This window comes from Strongylocentrotus purpuratus, unplaced genomic scaffold (assembly GCF_000002235.5).
Source record: "Strongylocentrotus purpuratus isolate Spur 01 unplaced genomic scaffold, Spur_5.0 spur5_scaffold_20, whole genome shotgun sequence".
Classification (NCBI taxonomy): domain Eukaryota; kingdom Metazoa; phylum Echinodermata; class Echinoidea; order Camarodonta; family Strongylocentrotidae; genus Strongylocentrotus; species Strongylocentrotus purpuratus.
The window spans coordinates 36,548,916-36,555,780 of NW_022145606.1; positions in this window are offsets into that span (position 1 = coordinate 36,548,916).

The window sequence follows — 6,865 nt, forward strand, 5'->3', positions numbered from 1 at the left end:
ATATTTTAAAGGGATAGAAGAAGAACTGTTATTATTTGTTAAGACTATTATACTTTACATTTTAAAGAATGTGGCAATTCCATATTGCGCGTATAAAACAAATATTTCCAGAATGTCATTTTAAGTTCATTTTATTGTAGTGTAAAGAGTATGTGGAACACTGTTAATGATTAAAGAAGTTACATATACTTTGCTTTTGAAATTGATTTACGCTTTAAAACTGCAAGAACATCAAATTCTCTTAAGAATGCCTTTCATTTAGATTGTCATATTTGTTTAAAGGGATAGAGGAAGATTTGTAAATATTTGTTAAGACTATTATACTTTTGCCTTAAAGAATGTTAAAATTTGAAACTGCAAGTACATCAAATAAATGTCATACTGTCATTCCATGCTCATTGAGTAATAGTTTAAAGAGTACGTGGAAAACTGCTATTAAATAAAGAAGTTACAAATGCTTTGCTTCTGAATTGGATTTATGCTTTTTAGACTGCATGAACATACAATTATGTTAAGAATGCATTTCATATAGATTTATATATTTTTCAAAGGGATAGAAGAAGAACTGTAACTCTTTTAAAAAATATTATACTTTACATTTTAAAGAATGTGGGAATGCTATAATGGGCGTATAAGTAATTATTATCAGAAAACAAATATTTCCAGAATGTCATTTTAAGTTCATTTTATTGTAGTGTAAAGAGTATGTGGAACACTGTTAATGATTAAAGAAGTTACATATACTTTGCTTTTGAAATTGATTTACGCTTTAAAACTGCAAGAACATCAAATTCTCTTAAGAATGCCTTTCATTTAGATTGTCATATTTGTTTAAAGGGATAGAGGAAGATTTGTAAATATCTGTTAAGACTATTATACTTTTGCCTTAAAGAATGTTAAAATTTGAAACTGCAAGTACATCAAATAAATGTCATACTGTCATTCCATGCTCACTGAGTAATAGTTTAAAGAGTACGTGGAAAACTGTTATTAAATAAAGAAGTTACAAATGCTTTGCTTCTGAATTGGATTTATGCTTTTTAGACTGCATGAACATACAATTATGTTAAGAATGCATTTCATATAGATTTATATATGTTTCAAAGGGATAGAAGAAGAACTGTAACTCTTTTAAAGACTATTATACTTTACATTTTAAAGAATGTGGGAATGCTATAATGGGCGTATAAGTAATTATTATCAGAATGTCATTTTAAGTTCATTTTAAAGTAGTGTAAAGAGTATGTGGAAAACTGTTAATAATTAAAGAATTTATAAATACTTTGCTTCTGGTATGGATTTATGCTTTTAGACTTTTTAAAATTATGTTTAGACCGTGGTTGATATATATTGAAATACAGTTTAACGGATCGAGGAAATAATTTGAATATTTTTTAAACTGTTTAACTTTATATATAAAGGAATGTAATGATTCCAAACTAAGACTTCATTGAATTATTTTCAGATTATCATTTTATGTTCATTGAATTTGAAGATAAACTTGAGTTCTGATAAACATAGGAATAAATTGTCATATAATTCAACGAAACTTACACTAAATGTTTAAATGATAACAAATAAGTGATAAGTGCCAATCAATTTTGGTAGAAAAGGTTTGGTGGCTGAGTAGTGAGCATAGAAAGATAAGGAAATCCGGGTAAGTAGGCCCGACACCATGTACTTAAAAACAGATCACTTTGTGGAAATATGTTTTTGTTATTTTAAATAATTTATCCAAGATGATGCCCAGTAAGTTTTTGTGCGTTTGTTTCTATATTTCACTGGTGCAAACAACCGATCTACTGCAGTACAAATAATCCAAAATAAATCATAGCAACTTTCTCTCAAAATACGATTCCCATACCAGAGCTCATATTTGCTTTTATATGGTATATGTGATGTATTTCGTTTGCTTCATGTAATTTGTTAAACTGTTTATATTTTGTCAGGCGTATTGACCATAGCTTGGGATGTATAAGGGTGCATAATAAAATATTGCTAATATCATCATTCTTGTTGTTGTTGTCAAGGGTGCATAATAAAATATTGCTAATATCATCATTCTTGTTGTTGTTGTCAAGGGTGTCGATTTGTATCCGTGGTTGGGGGGATGATAGGTGCCAAAATATTTTCGGCAATGGATCAAAGCAACCAAGAGGTAGAAGTTGCACGCCTCTCAAGCGCGTAGCCAGGATTTCATTTTAGGGGGCGGTAGTAAGCACGCGAAGCGCGGTCCCTAGGGGGTTGGATACAGGGAGGGGGAGTTCCCCCCCCCCAATGCAAAGTGCGGAAGCTTTGACGTTTCACTAAATTATTAGAGAGAGAAGACGATTCGTTGGACCGTTCTCGACTCTTAATCCTCGTTTGATAAAGTTTTAACGTTTCAATAAATTATTACTCTTAATCTTTGTCTGTATTCATTTTCGCCCATTCCGCGCGTAGCGCGGAAGCTTTCACGTTTCATTAAATTATTAGTAAAAGAAGAAGATTCGTTGTATCGTGTACGTCATGAATTCAGTTTCCCCCCTACCGCGCGGAAGCTTTCACGTTTCATTAAATTATTAGAGAAAGAAGACGATTCGTTGTATCGTGTCCTTGTCTTGAGTGCAATTCGCCCCCGCCCTCGAGGGAAGCTTTGACGTTTCAATAGATTATTACTCTTAATCCTTGTCTGTAATTATTTTCGCCCATTCCTGCGCGAAGCGCGGAAGCTTTCACATTTTATCATATTATTAGAGAAAGAAGACGATTTGTTGTATCGTGTCCTTCATGAATTCAGTTTCCCCCCTACCGCGAAGCGCGGAAGCTTTAACGTTTCAATAAATTATTACTCTTAATCTTTGTTTGTATTCATTTTGGCCCATTCCGCGCGTAGCGCGGAAGCTTTCACGTTTCATTAAATTATTAATAAAAGAAGACGATTCGTTGTATCGTGTACTTTGACGTTTCATTTGATTATTACTCTTAATCCACGTCTGAATTCAGTTGCCCCCTAACAGCTTTGCCCTTTTCACTAAATTATTACAGAAAGAAGACGATTCGTTGTACTATTCTCTATAGTAATCCTTGTCTGAATTCAGTTTCCCCACTGAAAATAAGTTGTGTCACAAATAAGTTGTGACATAATAATCTTTCTCCAAAAATGAAAAATGTTTTAGGAAATATCAGGAAATAAAATGAGTGAAAAAAAATAAAAATAAAGATACAATGACCTGAATTTTAAAAGGGGTGAACGAAAACAGCATAACAACTAGTGAACTATTTTATAAGTCATACTAATGTCCGAAAATCTTTCTCCTTGTCTCCGATCTCATCAGGAAATCGTCACAGAGTTCATCTATGTTTACATTACACTGTCCAGGATTGTCTGATATGCATTGCAGATTGCTACTTTTGCGCTTCGCGCATAACATTTAGCTCGTTGCTTTTTGACGCTGCGTCTTTGCATTTGGCGCACTGCATTTCTATGATGCTCTTGATTGAACAAATTGAATAAATTCATCAATTCCTGATGAAGCCGTATGAGCGAGAATTCAATTTATTCTTGTCTCATATACGGTTGTCTTTAACTTCGTATATATGTATGTATTATGAAAATGAGATAGCAAAATGTGTATACTGATGGTCATCTTGCGAGTAATAACCATTAACTACTCTCATCGGGGTCTCATCATTAATTTTTCTCTTCTTTTTTTTATGGTGAATTATTGGGGGGGGGGGATGATTGTACAGGCCATCCCCCCACCTGAAATATTGGGGGGATATATCCCCCCCCCGGGATCGACACCCATGGTTGTTGTTATTATTATTATAATATCCTCGTTATTAATATTATAGTTTTATCAATCGCATGGGTGCTGGTTTGTGTACAAGTGAATGTCTGTGTGTGTTTGTGTGTGTTTGTGTTTATTTATATATATATATATATATATGCGTGTGTGTGTGTTAGTTTTTTTGTTTATGCGCAGTGGCATGGACGATGAGGCTTTTCCTCCTGATTGGGATTTGGAAGATTGCATTTTTTTAAAACTTACTTGCAAAACTGTCATTGTTATATGTGCTTCTCTCCCTAAAGTTATTGTATCCATGCACTATAACTGAACTCTATTTATTTGTTTGAATGTGTTGTGTTCTTATAATTATCATGTTAATTTTTTTTGTAATAACCCTAATTTTGTAATAGATAAATTTCAATTTTAAGCGAATAGAAAACATGAAATGGAAACAAAAATAAAAGAGGAATAGATATGAATATTTTTGTTTTGATTTTAAAGGAATGTACTTCATACCTTTTTCATTTAATGTAACATTTGCAGACTTAAGTGGGCAAAGAATTATTATACATTATGATTTTATAGATCAAAGTAAAAGTGGGATATTCGTTATGCCTTTAGATATACCTCACTTTCTCATTTACGAACATGTTTTTTAAAACTTCAATTACTTTGAAATGCATTTCCACAAACTTGAATGAAAAGACTTTTGAATGACTAAATACCAGTTTTGTGTTTGTGTTTGTCTCTCTCTTTTCTCTCTCTCTCTCCTTCATGTCATCCTCTCCCCATTCTCTCTGTTTGTCGCTCTCTGTCTCCTTCTAATCTCTCTCCCTCAACTCGTCTCCCCTTTTCTGTTTTACAAGCCCCCCCCCCCTCACCTCATTTTTTTCGTTATACATATATATATATATACCTCTTTTTTGTAGGCCTCAACAACAAAAAAAACATTTTAAAATTTTCTTATCTTAAGCATGTGCATTTTTATTTTGAATATGCCACGAAAAGTGTGATATTTGTATAATATTTGATGATTTGAAAGGAATGAAGTAACCGAGTGTAATTTTGGATCCAGTAATATGACACTTCACAAAAAATTCGACCACATTTCTTAAGCAGTTTTTGTAGTTTTCATATACACTGTGTGTGTGCCATGACTTATATGGCAAGTTATATATTCATGCGCTTAACTTTTGTTTAATAGCTGAGAGAGATTACAAATGAGAATAGAGTACCTAATCTGTGACATTATAAAGATCCATTTTTAGAATTTCTCAATCTTCCTTCATTTTCTGACAGAGAATAAAGAAATGTCCAAGTGTATAAACAAAACAATTGAATATGCTAAGTATTGGCTAAGATATGAACATCTGAATAAATAGATTTCCTATAGAAACACAGTGTTAATCTGCTCTGGTTCATAACATTACGAACCTAACGTAATCATTACTATTTTTAGTATAATCATCAGCCTCCGGGGTTGTCGGTTTTGCGGGTTGTCAGTTGTGATGAGTGTTGATGTTGTAGTTTGTCGATCGACTACGATAAATCACTCAGAAGCATCTGTAGGAGGAAAGTAAGACGATGTAATTTATTTACAATATTGTTCCATTTGCAGCCATTAACTGAAATGATTAAATTGATAAGTTAGTTAACCCTCGTAAAATTTGATATTACCACTTCACACGTGAAGATTAATTAATCTTTGTTTCCCTTTGTGCTATATAAAAAAATTAGTATTACATATATCTAGTATTATTTTTATTTAAAGGATCCACATTTCACGAGCCCTGCTTCTTGGTGGATCCCTCCGTTTCCACATTTTCATTGAAATGAGCATTCATTATTTACAGCAAATGTGAACGTTTTCTTTTGCAATTCAATGAATGATTTGTAAAGTGCATCAAATCAAAGCACATGGATTTATGTTGCGTGAGAAATGAAAATAAAAAAAACCGGAATCGAATCTGAAGCTAAGACCATAGCCAATTGGATGACATCATCAAGACATAAGATAGATTAGTGACATTTTTAGATCCCTCTCAAAAGAACCAAATTGGTAACGTCAAGTTCGCACCTCGTCCAGGTCAACTGAGCCTGCGCATGGGGTTCACCGCAGCCCGCCCCCCCCCCACTCGGTGTTATTTAGGATACGCATATGCTCGTTCCCTCTTTTTAAAAGCACCCCCTATCTGAGGACTGCCAACATTTTCGAACCCCCCTTTCGCGGGCTTTTTGCGGGCTTTTTCTGCCTTGGAGACTCCCCTAAATCAGGAAAAATGCTCAATGTACCCCCCTAAATTCGGAATAATTTCTCAGGAGTCCAAATAGATGAGAGAAAAAAAGAAGAAAAACACCCCCTTTTTAAAGAAATCTCCGGGTGAAAAGTCAAATACACCCCCTTTTTTTTACAATTCTCGGACCGGACTTTGTCGCACGAAAAGTACCCCTTTACCGGACATTTTGGCAACACGCATGCGGTCATTCCGACCCCTGAGTAGGGGAGGAGGGGGGGGGGGGGGGGGGGGCGGGCACCGCTTAAGCATTCAAGCGACGGTCTGGAGCAGGGGGAATTCAGTGTTATAGGGCGCTTGTGTGATCACAACAACGAAATCCATCATTGTTTAGCACCAAATTGTTGGAAACCAGCATAATATATCTTAATACATTCAATATCTTCCCAACGACTAAAGTTTAGTTTGGATTTATAAATCGCCTTTTCGAGGGGACAGTACCCTTTGTCGAAAGAACAAATAATTATTGTAGAGGTATGTTTTCAGATGTTTTCTGCAGTTCGGCGAGTTTGTTTCATAGGCGTGATGCTACAAAATGGAAGGACTTGGAGGAGGTGTGCTTGACATAGCATTAATGCGATACTTAACTTTCTGCCCAAGTGTGCTGTTTATGACCATCTCATGGCTAACTTGCTATCAGTGCTAAACCCAGTACTTAATGTCCACTTCGCAGACAGAGGGCACGCTGCAAGAACCAACAGCAATACGGGACAATAATGCTACAGCTGACCTGAGATGGCGCTGGAGGGGATTTTAGGAAGTGTTTCTAGTACAGTGTGACTTTAAAAGTTTGAACAA